The sequence below is a fragment of the Vicugna pacos genome, chromosome 7 (genome assembly GCF_048564905.1).
Source record: "Vicugna pacos chromosome 7, VicPac4, whole genome shotgun sequence".
NCBI classification, from domain to species: Eukaryota; Metazoa; Chordata; class Mammalia; order Artiodactyla; family Camelidae; genus Vicugna; species Vicugna pacos.
This window is the reverse complement of record NC_132993.1, coordinates 33,154,849-33,166,900: the sequence shown is the minus strand read 5'-3', so window position 1 is coordinate 33,166,900 and position 12,052 is coordinate 33,154,849. Positions and strand designations below refer to the sequence as shown.

The window sequence follows — 12,052 nt, the reverse complement described above, 5'->3', positions numbered from 1 at the left end:
AATATACTAAAAAGTAAGTTCAGAAAAATGTAAGATAGTATATAATTAACCCAATGCCAAATGGTGTGATATCAATAATAGGTAGTAAATAGGCTCAACCTGGGGTGAGATCAGTAAAGCTGGGGATGACAGGTTCAAGAGTAACTATCATACCATATGAGATCACTCATATGTGGAATCTAAAAAAAAAAAACACAAACAAAGCATAAATACAAAACAGAAATAGATTCATAGACATAGAATACAAACTTGTGGTTGCTAAGGGGGCAGAGGGTGAGAAGGGATAGACTGGGATTTCAAAATTGTAGTACAGATAAACAAGATTATACTGTACAGCACAGGGAAATATACACAAGATCTTATGGTAGCTCATGGAGAAAAAAATGTGACAATGAATATAAATATGTTCATGTATAACTGAAAAATTGTGCTCTATACTGGAATTTGATACAACATTGTAAAATGATTATAAATCAATAAAAAATGTTAAAAAAAAAAAAAGAGTAACTATCATGACTCAAGAAAGGGATTGGAGCATCATTTCAGATTACCATCTATAGAGTATTAGCTTGATAACCTCCCGGATCATTAAAAAATAGGAAAAGACTGGTCACTGTCAGAAACATGTCACAGACCATACTGAGGACATTATTCTGCGCTTGTAATCAAGGAGAAAAACTCCTAGTCCCTGTCACCTTGGAAGGTGATCTGAAATATGCTTAAGTTAACTTATAGATGACAGATTCTGGTTTTTTTTTTTTTAACTTATTTACTAGTTTTTATATATTTTCAACCTCTGTCTAAAGTTATGGAAAATTATAATAAAGAACGTAACAATAACCTTACAGAAGGAAACAAATTCAAAACTCAATGTGAAAATCTAGAACTCTTCTAAAATAAAATGTGTCTTTTTTTTTTTTTTTTAAAGCCTTCAGCAGTGAAGAAAGCATAACATTCAGACTCAGCTCTGGGAGGCGGCAATGGAATCTAAAGGGACCTGGTACCTCGAGGCAAGAACAGATACAAGTCTTCAGGCACACTAAATACCCCCTTTCTTTTTGGCAAGTTTCTGATCAAAGCTGCTTGTCAGAACGGTTGAGGGTGCACTCTAATCTACACCCAGAGACTGATATTCCAAACTGCTGATGAGGACAATCTCAAACACATGGAAGATCAGACTAGCAGACAGCAAGGCAGGACCTTGTAAATCAAGTTGAGAAATTTAACCAGACCTCTCCAAAGAAGCCACACAGAGGTGGGGCGCTGAGGAGGCTGTGGGCTAAACAAGACACTTTCTTGGGCAACAGCAAAGATTCTCCTCAGACATGTCGACGTCTGACGGTACATCCAGGAATCCACGTAGTGGAGAATGGAAGAAAGGCTTTGAACCTTACGGGTTTTCAAAATTGGAATAATCACTTTCTTAACCTAACCAATGATAACTTCGAAACTATTCCCAAGAAACATCTAATTCTGAGTAGCATGCCTTGCTGATGAGGCCTTTGATGTCACTAGCCCCAGAGAGCTGAGTGAATTGGCTTATTACACCCAAGAGTTATTTAACATTTGCCAATCGGATGCAGAGAATGACTGCCTAAGGCAGAAAGATTCGTGTGCAGGTTTACAAGGTAGAATGATTAAGTTCTGACTTGGCTTCTATTTTCTCCTTGAGTTCGTAAGACTAAAAGAGGATATGTGTGCAAAAGAACAATGAGCATTACTTAAGTCTGAAGGAAAAAGGAAGAAAGTTACGTATTATTCTGGCAATGTTTTGTTTTATAAACTACTTGGCAGCATTTGGCTAAATCCAGCAAGAAATTTTAAGTACCATGTTTTAGCCATAGATCATTTCCATGAAAGCGTCATAACTTCACTAAATTTTTGAAGAGATGATTTAATTAAAATTAAATGGAACAGATATTTATTAACTACTTATTATGTATGAGGCATTATACTAAAATCCGATAAGCCCATGTGTACCAGGACCTACCTTCAAATACCTCACAATCTAATGAAGGAAAGGAAAGACAAGACACATAATGTATACAAAAAGCCACAGTTTTAGATTGAACTGTGTTCCCCCAAAATTCATCTGTTCAAGTCCCAACCCCCAGGACCTTCAAATATGACTACATTTGGAGACAGGGCCTTCAGAGAGATAATTAAAGTTAAATGAGGTCATATGGGTGGGCCCTTACCCAATCTGACTAGTGTCCCTTCTAAGAAGAGGAAGCGACACCAGGATACAAGGGAGGTGCATGCACAGAAAAGAGACCAGATGAGGACACAAAGGGACCTCTGCAAGTCAAAGAGACAGGCCTTGGGAGAAACCTACCCTACTGACACCTTGATCTTGGACTTTCAGCCTCTAGGACTGTGAGAAATGAAATTTCTGTAGTTTAAGTCACCCAGTTTGTGGTATTTTGTTAGGGTCACCCTAGCAGACTAATAATAAAGCCACTGTCCTGGGGAAGTAATGACGCATAGCACAAAAGGGAAAGTGAGGGAAGAGGGAATAGCTCAGTGGTAGAGTGCGTGCCTAGAATGCACAAGGTCCCGGGTTCAATCCCCAGTCTCTCCACTAAAAATGAATAAATAAACCCAATTACCTCCTGAATCAGGAGACATTTCATGGAGGAAGCTCATGGGATGGATGAGTGAAATTCTGAACATGAAGGTGCGGGAAGAATGGGGAGAAAAATCATTCCAGGAATGAGCCAAGATCCCAGGGTAGGAAAGGGTAGGACATTTGGAGAGTAACCAGTTGTCCAGTTTGGTGACATTCTGATTTCCTGTGGGCAGGGAAATGAGACTCTGTTAAAATCATACAGCAAAGGGCTTTGAATGTCAGTGTGAGGGATTTATCCTGAATTTGGTAGAAGCAGGGCAGCACATAAAAGAGAAATAAACTATCAATTATATGGTCTTCAAGTGCAACAGGAATGATTATTTCTTTTTTTTTTTAACTTTTTTATTGATTTATAATCATTTTACAATGTTGTGTCAAATTCCAGTGTTCAGCACAATTTTTCAGTCATTCATGGACATATACACACTCATTGTCACATTTTTTTCTCTGTGACTTATCATAACATTTTGTGTATATTTCCCTGTGCTATACAGTGTAATCTTGTATATCTATTCTACAATTTTGAAATCCCAGTCTATCCCTTCCCACCCTCTACCCCCCTGGTAACCACAAGTCTGTATTCTCTGTCCATGAGTCTTTAGAAGGAATGATTATTTCTTATTTCTGAATGTGGAGAAGAATCTTATATAGGGCAATGAAATTAATAAAATTTGTGTTTTTCTTTCTGAAAAACATACACACATGAAAGTTCTAAGTATGAATTTATTCTAAGAGTCTAAGATTAGTGTAATATAAACATTTCTGGGGGTACATTCCTAGATAGACTGTGGTATTATTTCACTGCAAGCTCATCTGAATTCTGAAGAGCTTCCAAAAATAAATGCCACTATCTAAAAAAGGATACTAACCTGAATTCTAAATTCATATTCATTACATAGTCTGTTAGGTGTCACACACAACACTGGAGTGATACACATCCTTCTAGGAAACAGAAAAGTGACTGAACTAAACAAATCCCTCATTAGAAGCGTGCTAGGCTTCTAAGTTTGATAGCACAAGTAAAGGAGGTACACTTCTTCTGAACTGAAATTTCCACCTCAATAAATAAATGAGAAGGTGTAATATTTTACACCATTAGCTACACTGTTTGTTATTAGACCACTGAGGATACCTTAGATCACTTTCCTGGCATCAAGACATTTATTTATACTCCCTTAATTTGCAGACCCCAGTGAAACTTAGATAATTAAAAGGGTATTTCAAACTTAGGTCATTAGAAGAACATTGGCCAAACCCAGTAAGTTTCCACTGATATCAAAACAAACTAAAAACCCACTTCAGGAGCTGACCTTTCATTATATCCTTTCTACTTATTGCAGACAAACATCAACATATCTATATTATTGCATTTCAATGCCAGCAGAAACCCAACAATTACTAAAGAAACCATGAAAATGGATGCTGTAATCCTTCTTAGGGATATAATCTAGGAGAATGTAGGGAATTTTAATCAGCAGTAAATAAAGCAGACTCCTTATTTCTCAACACTGCTAGGTACCAGGGATGCAGACCAATCACTTCCAGTACCTGGCCCAGTTTGATTTACTGGGAAAGGAGAAAAGGAGAGAGGGAAAAAATGCCCCAATCATAACCCCTCTTCAAAAGATTGATGTGAGAAGAAAGTGCTTTGCCTCTCTTCAAGGATTTCTCTCAGCAAGAGAAGTTTCAGAAATAGACCCACAGACAGAGAAAACAAACTTATGGTCACCAAAGGGGAAAGCAAGGGGCTAGGAAGGGTAAATTAGGAGTTTGGGATTAACAGATACAAAATGGAGGTGGGGTAGAGGCTATACCTCAATGGTAGAGAGCATGCTTAGTTGGCATGCACAACGTCCTGGGTTCGATCCCTGGCGCCTCCATTAAAAAAAAAAAACAAAAAACAAAATAGATATGCCAACTGTGTAGCACAGGGAACTATGTTCAATATCTTGTAATAACCTATAATGGAAAAAATCTGAAAGAGAAAAGAAATATATATATGTATAACTGAACCACTTTGCTATACACATGAAACTAATGCAACATTGTAAATCAAGTATACTCCAATTAAAAAGAAAAAAGAGAAAGAAAGAGAAGTTTCCTTCATCTAGGAAAAAGAGACTAACTCCCTGCCCACATGGCGACATTCCAGGAGTGTGGCTGAGGTATCCCAAGTGCAGCAAATGGGCAGGAGAAGTGCCCACGGGCACCGTAGCCCTGGCTCCCAACAGCCCTCTTCCTAGTTTCTGCTGCCATTTCCCCAAGAAAAACAAACAAACAAAAATAACAACAAACAAGGACAACAAAAACCCAGAAGGAACAGCAGGGAACCCTTCCTCAACTGCCAAACAGACAAGATGAATGATCTCTGCTGACAAGGTCTCCCTGCTCCAGACAGAATTACAGAGGAAGCAGCACTGAGGGGTCACCCACTGGCCAACTCCTCCACAGTCCCAAATGAGACCCAGAGAAGGAAAAAAACATGTGGTAAGCCTAAAATAGAAAAAACAAGACTGTTTTTTGGAAGAAAATGCTACACAAAGTCAGGTAATCCAACTCTCACATAAATGCAACCAACTTTCCTGATAGAAACTCCTGGGCCACCTGCTCTCTCGAGGTAAAACTACTGAACTAAAAATAAAAATGTATTGATTTTCACGGATATTGTGTCTCAGCAGAAAGGGAAGGTCCTCAGGTTGTAAGAAAGTTTGGAGGGAGGCTGGTTACTGAACAAAAGCTACATATTTGAGAGCGACCAGGGTGCATTTCTATATATAGCACTTTTCTGTTAAGCTGCAGTAAAAATCGTCTTTGAACGCAGCATTGTATCCAAAAGCAAAGTCATTTGTGGACGGCCTCCCAGAGAAGCCAAAGGACTGCCAAACATGAATATGAGCCTCCAAATCTCCTGATACTGTTTTTTTCTCTTTAAAATGTAATATATTAGCAGATATTTTTCCAATAAAGGTAAAAAAGCAAATTGAATACTAGAAATCATGTTTTAAAACACTGTTAACACTTGCAGAACTCCACTGTGATTAGAATACAATTTCAAGGCAATGAGAATTTCATATAAATACGTGCAGTGACATGCATCTATCCACTCACACAGCTCACTCTGTGGCTTGAGTCCAGGGTGATATAGGTCTCCTAACCCACCCAGCCATCAGAGCCTTAGGTTTCAATGTCAAGAAACTAAATCAAGAGGATAGGAAACATTTATGTGTTATTACCCCTGCATCAGGGTCCTGACACTGGGCCTGTCCAGGGAAGAGCCACACGGCAAACAGATCTTCAGGCCACCTTCATCAGCAGATGACGCAGGGTCAAGGTCAAATCTAACAAGCATCATGCACAGTGGGGGTCATCCAGGAATCTGAAGAGGTCATCCAGGCCAAGAAGAGGATGGCCCTGTCTTCAGAGGCAACCTTGTGCCTGCTTGTGGTGACTTGCTGACTGCAGCCTTTCAGATCAGGCGCTCCCCACTCCCATCCTTCAGACACTCTCACTGGAGACCCAGGGTCCACTGCTCAGAGCAATCAGATGGGTATTCAACTGGAGGTGGGGGTAGCTCACAGACTGCAGGAGGAGCCTGTCCCATAGGGTCTGTGCAACTCACCTCCCACCATGAAACATGCAGCTGCATCTGTCTGCATCTTTCCCATTCAGAATGCACCTCAGCAAGGAGTAGTCCCATCTATGAGCCATCTATTCCTCTCCTCCAAGACCCCCCTCCGCGCCACCCTCTGGACTTCCACCCTCAGGTCTTCACTGAGCCAAGTGAGGGAGGTATAGGTGACCCACATGAGAAAAGGGGTGGAGTCATTTCTGAAAATCGCCCACAGCAGGTGACAGCACCTGGGTACAGAACAGTGGGCCCTTTAAGCTCTTCCCATCTGGCCACCTGGTCCTGCCCCAATAGCTGGTTCCTCAGGGCATTCGTTGGACCAGATGACACTACGCAGGGGATGCAAGCACATGGGGAAGATGGAGCCGTTGAGGGTCCCAGTCTGGCTAGGTTTGTTTTGAGGTATGAGCAGTGGTCACAAAAACACTACCTTAGGTGGGGTGGGGATAAGGGACTGCCTTAGTTCCAGTTATTTCCATCTGCTTGCCCTTAGGACATAGGTAAGTGTCCTGGTCTCTGTGGTGTCTATATCAGGCTGAGAAAAACACTTTAATTTTACAAACTGGTGAAAATCACCAGTTTATATGTATATCAGTTACCATACACAGTATTTCTGCCCACATGGGGCAATTTTGCTAGTCATTTGTTCTCTCTTTAATTCCAGCCAATAATTTCTGTTTTATATATCTAGACATCTTTTGCAATTTTTCACTAAAACTTTTTAATGTTTATGAAGTTTTTTATTCAGAAAACTGATCACTCCATGACACTTCAGTTACCATCCTGAGCTTCTGCTCTCAGAACTCGTGTGACAGGACCCTGGCCTGGTTCCTGGTTCCACGTAAAAGGGTCAGGGCTGAAGCTCCCATTCTGGACAGAGTATGACCTGCCTGTCTAACCTCAGATCACTAGATATTTTAATTAAGTACAGGCTTCTTCTTTCATAAAGAAGAGAGATAAACAGTCTACATAATACTCCAAATACTCTCCAAGGGCCTTCGCGTTTCTTCTTGGCCCCAACCTGGAAGAAGACTTTTTCCACATTCATCACGAAGATTCCTCTGAGTAAACTGTGAGTGAGAGGATTTTACCAAAGATTTCACAGAAAGAAGTGCCATAGTGTTTACACCCACACAATCACATCGAGCCCTGGAGGCACAGCTCTTCTCAAATCTTTCTTATCAGCCTCCAGCCCGCAGTCCTCACTCCCTTCGCCTTTACCTGAGAGATCTTTGAATTCCATTGGCTTTCATCTCCCCTCAGGGACAGTTTCAGGTACCTCTCAATCTCTCCCACTTTCCTACACAGAAAAATTTAGTTCTATCCCAGTTTCTACCTCTTGTTTTATACTCCTTACCTGGCACCTAAAGGTGTCTTCAAGGACGTGATGGGCTGTCATTGAGAGAGAGCTGATTCTCTGCTCAGCAAACCACAGATTCTCCACAATTAGGACCCTGAGAAGGCAGTGGTGGATTACCAATAGAAAAATTAAAAATTACACTACTGAATATTCAATAAAAACAAGCTTGCCAATTGAAAAAAAAAAAAGGCAACAAATTAGGTCAGAGGCTATGGTGAAAGAAGCCATTACTAGGGAATTCCTAAGGCAAAGTGGGCCGTTGGCCAGTTCTAGCAATTTAAAAACCAAAGTGATCTGTTCCTGAGGTCTCAAATACAAAGACCAGTATCTGAGACTTGGAAGAAAAGTCTCAAGTGAGCAGAAGTCATAGAAGAACTGGGTTCCTGGTGAAAACAGCTGGGCTGAGAGGGCAGCGATGCAAAACCCAGGGATTCTGACAATGAGGTCAGGAGCCCAAAGTGAGCTAATTTGGGGCACCACAAAATATTTAAAATAGAGAGCAAAAAGAAAATTATGATCATTAAGGTACGTAAGAAAAGGAAAAGAATCTTTGAAAATTGATTTTTCAGTATCTAATTCCATAGTCTTCCCCAAACAGAAAAGCTTCAGTAAGCTTAGCTTCTTTTCAAAAGATCTGCAGAAGGTTTAAGAGAATCTCATACCAGGACCTAGCCAAAAACAAAACATCATTTCCTTTACGCTCCCCACTCCCCCAGAGAGCTCCCTCCCCACCCGTCCCGGTTGACCTCCATGTTTCATTACAAGGACTACTGCATCCTAAGTCCATCAGGTCAAAACATTTGTGTGGTTTTTGGCTTTTTAACTAATCTTCTTCTAAGCAAGGGCCAAATGCTGCAAATCTGACCTGCCTCCTCGTGCTCCCTGGATGAAACACACAACCCATCTTGGTCAAGCCGTCATGACACAGCCACTCCCAGTGACTAATATTGGAAAATATTGGTTCACTTTGTAATAGAGAGCTTCCAAATGCTGATGCGTCTCATTCTACAATATCAAAATATCGCCAAATCTCATCAAAAAAAGTTTGAAAGTACTGATGTGCAATTAGGTTGACAGGGGCAGATATAAATTATTTTTAATTCTTATTTTTGCTCAAGGGGGCATAGTTTATCCTTGGCTATAACTGCTGTCAAATGCCTTGAAGTGACAGGCTTGCTTTGTTCATTTCCAAGAAAATGTCTGCTAAGTACCCAAGGCTGAATGACTATAATATGTCGAACCTCTTCCGTGGAAAAAGGATGTTCCTTGAAAAAAGAAACTAGTTCAGCTTGCAACTCAAATATTTGCAGAACTGCTTTTCCTCAGGACAACCAATGTTGTTTAGCAGGCAGCAGAAGTGTTTTCTGAGTGCCTCCCATTCTGTCACACAGAATATTACAAAGATGTGAACCTGAGGATTGAGATATTTGCTGCTTCATAAAGGATATTCTTGAGTGAAACTGGTAGGCACATGGAGGTGTAAAATGCAAGGACTACAGCTGGATTTGTGCTAGGCATCAAAAGTTTTCCCAGCATTCTGCATCATCAATATAAATGCCCAACTCAGTGGGAAAGGCAAATAAAATGTTAATATTATGAAAATAGCTTTGTCTTTGCAGACCGTCCCCCAAAAGGGCCTAAGGGACCCCTAGAAGCCTGCAGACTTCACTTTGAGAATCTCTGATCCAGACTACTAAAATGCACTCCTGACAGGCCTTCCTGTCGCGATCTACACAGCAGATAATTCTTATCTCAAAATGCCACTAGGTTCACCTGTCTAAAACACAAGGACACATATTCCTCCCACCCCTATCAAAATCCTTTGAGTCCTTGCCACTGACAACAAAGTTAACTACTGATTCCTTGACTGACATTAAAGATGCCCAGTGAGGTTGCCTAACCTGCTTTTCCTGCCTGGCTCCCCCATCTCCTGCGTTCACACCCTTCTGTCAGAACTTAAGTTCTTCCCAGCTGGGCATTTGCTTCTCTAATTTTCTCTGCCCAGAATGCACCCATCAATATCCCAGTCTTTCTTAAACCAGTGGTCCTCACCCCTAGCTGCCTGTGAGAATCCCACGGGGGTCGATTCCCAAGCCCCTCCCTCCAGAGATTTTGATTTAATTTGCATGGAGCCAGGCCTGGGGACACGTGTTTTTTAGAGCTTTCGACGTGATACTCAGTTGAGACCCAATGAGTCCACCTTACATGCTACTGCCTGAAGGAAAGCCTTTTAGACTCTTCCAGAAGAACAGGTGCACTTTGTTTGGACACCTGCAGCTGAATGTTCTCACCTCCTCTGTGGCGCATTTCATTTCAGCCTTGTAATTCAGCTATTGTTCTGTCTGTCACATCTCCCGCTAAGCTGCACAATCCTTTGCGACAGCACCTCATCACACTCCTCGCTGCCGTCCCTGCAGAGCACTGCCCAGGACACAGATTCAAGATACGCTGCTTCTTTTGATCTTTTTTCTTCTTGTAGTAAAGTACGCTTCACAGAAAGCTCACCATTTTAACCATTTTAAAGTATATGATTCAGGAACACAAAGTCCAACGACAACAATGTTGCAACCATTACCACTGTGTAGTTCTAGGAAGTTTTCACCACCCCAAATGGAAATCACATACTCATTTGCTATCATCCCCCAGACCCTGCCTCCAACTCATCTGCTGTCTCTATCGATGTGGTATAGAAGCCAATGTGTATCTGTATACAGCTGACCCGTGAACAACACAGGTTTGAACTGCACGGGTCCAAGTCTATGTAGATCTGTTTCTATAGTAAATACTACAGTACCACACGTTCCACTGGTGGTTGAATCTGTGGATGAGGAACCTTGGACATGGAGGCACCATAGATAGAGAGAACTGACTAAATTATACCGGGTGTTCGACTGTGTGGACGGTAGACGCCCCAACCCCCAGGTGGTTCAAAGGTCAACAATATAGTATATTGCATATATATCCTTATGATGTAGAAGCTAATCAATCTATACATAGTGACAGATAAGCCACACGCACTGATGACAGGCCTCAGAGTCCTGACAGCCTTCCTGTCACCACTTCAAAAAGCAGCAACACTCAAAAAGCAGCCCTCGGATGCCCACCTTTACAAACACACTTCAGGTCGTTTTCAAGGGAAAGTGTCATATTCTGTGGAGTGTTTATGCCTGTCTTAACCATTTAACATGTGCAAAACTATGCTCCTGTTTTTACTTGGTTCCTATCTTCTTTTTAATGTATGGTCATTAATTATGTTTTTGAATGTTGGATCCCAGTTTTTCCCATCAGTGCTGTGGTTTTCATTGTGCAATTCTGCGCAGCATCATGGTTTGGGGGAATGCAGAAGTCAAGCTCCATCGTGATTTGGGGGAACGCAGAAGCCGAGCTCCAGTATGGCTTTTGCTGTAAGAGAGAAGCTTGGGTTCAAGGCCAAGCTTTCATGACCTGCTTCTTCCTTTACTTTGAGTCATTCCCAGACATCTCAACAAAATGTCATCGCACTTACTAAAAGCCTCTCTCCACTCAATTCCCTTTAAAACTTATTCTCACATCAATCATAAGTAGGAGTGGCCTCTTCCTCCACAGTCAGAAATACCCACGCAAGACTTCTTGCCCAAGATGCAGAGCTGCTGTGTAAGAAAACTCTCTTGGCACATATCAAATCATGCCAATTTTCCTCAAAAATCTGTGATCTGCTTGCAGATCTCCTGCTTACAAAAGAATTACAACAGAACCAGACACAAAATTAAAGGCAGTGTTTCTCTAAAAATCCCTTGAGCTTACTTATGCTATATTCAATTTTCTCCCTCTTAAATTGTAAAGAATTTATGAGAATGATTAAGTAATTTATTGCCACACTTAACAAGACTTAATTGGAATAATTCAAATGAAAATCATTCAGAGAGAGACAAGATAATAATCAGAGATTTCAGATTAATTTGGGAAGAGCATTTTGACCTCTGTACTGTACCCAAATATTCCACTAAAATAAAATTCATACTTCATATAAAGTTGAGTAACAACACTCAATTGCTCTACATTATATATAATAATAATATTAATAATAATAATTTCCCAAGAAACCTTCCCCCTAGATCTCATAGTTGGATGGCCACTAAGACTTCTCTGCTTACTGCAAATTTCCCTCCCATCCTCCTCAACTCTGTAATGCAGCCTGGGAGGCTAAGACTGCCTTCTTTTCTAACTCCTAGAACCCCAATCCAGTGCTTGTCTTCAACCTATGAATCAAACAGGCCTATCTGGCAAAAGCAGCAGCAGCAAGGAGGGGAGAAAGTTCTGGTAACTGTCACACCCCGACTCCACCCACCTGCTGCTTCGCAAACTTTATGTCCGCTGTGTACACAGAGTTGCAGCCCAGCTGCCTCAATGACTACCCAGAAGATGCACAAAATCTTCACTTCCTCCTCAATGGAGA

General features: G+C 41.2%; 1 protein-coding gene and 1 non-coding gene across 2 annotated transcripts in view; one reads left to right on the top strand and one right to left on the bottom strand.

The window, feature by feature from the left end:
• Positions 1-12,052, bottom strand: part of DOCK4 (dedicator of cytokinesis 4) — a 410,882-nt gene that overhangs the window by 321,591 nt on the left and 77,239 nt on the right. The gene's annotated exons all lie outside the window — the stretch shown is intronic.
• TRNAS-AGA (transfer RNA serine (anticodon AGA)) lies at positions 2,509-2,581 on the top strand. The gene has a single exon. It is a non-coding gene; the product is annotated as a tRNA-Ser (tRNA).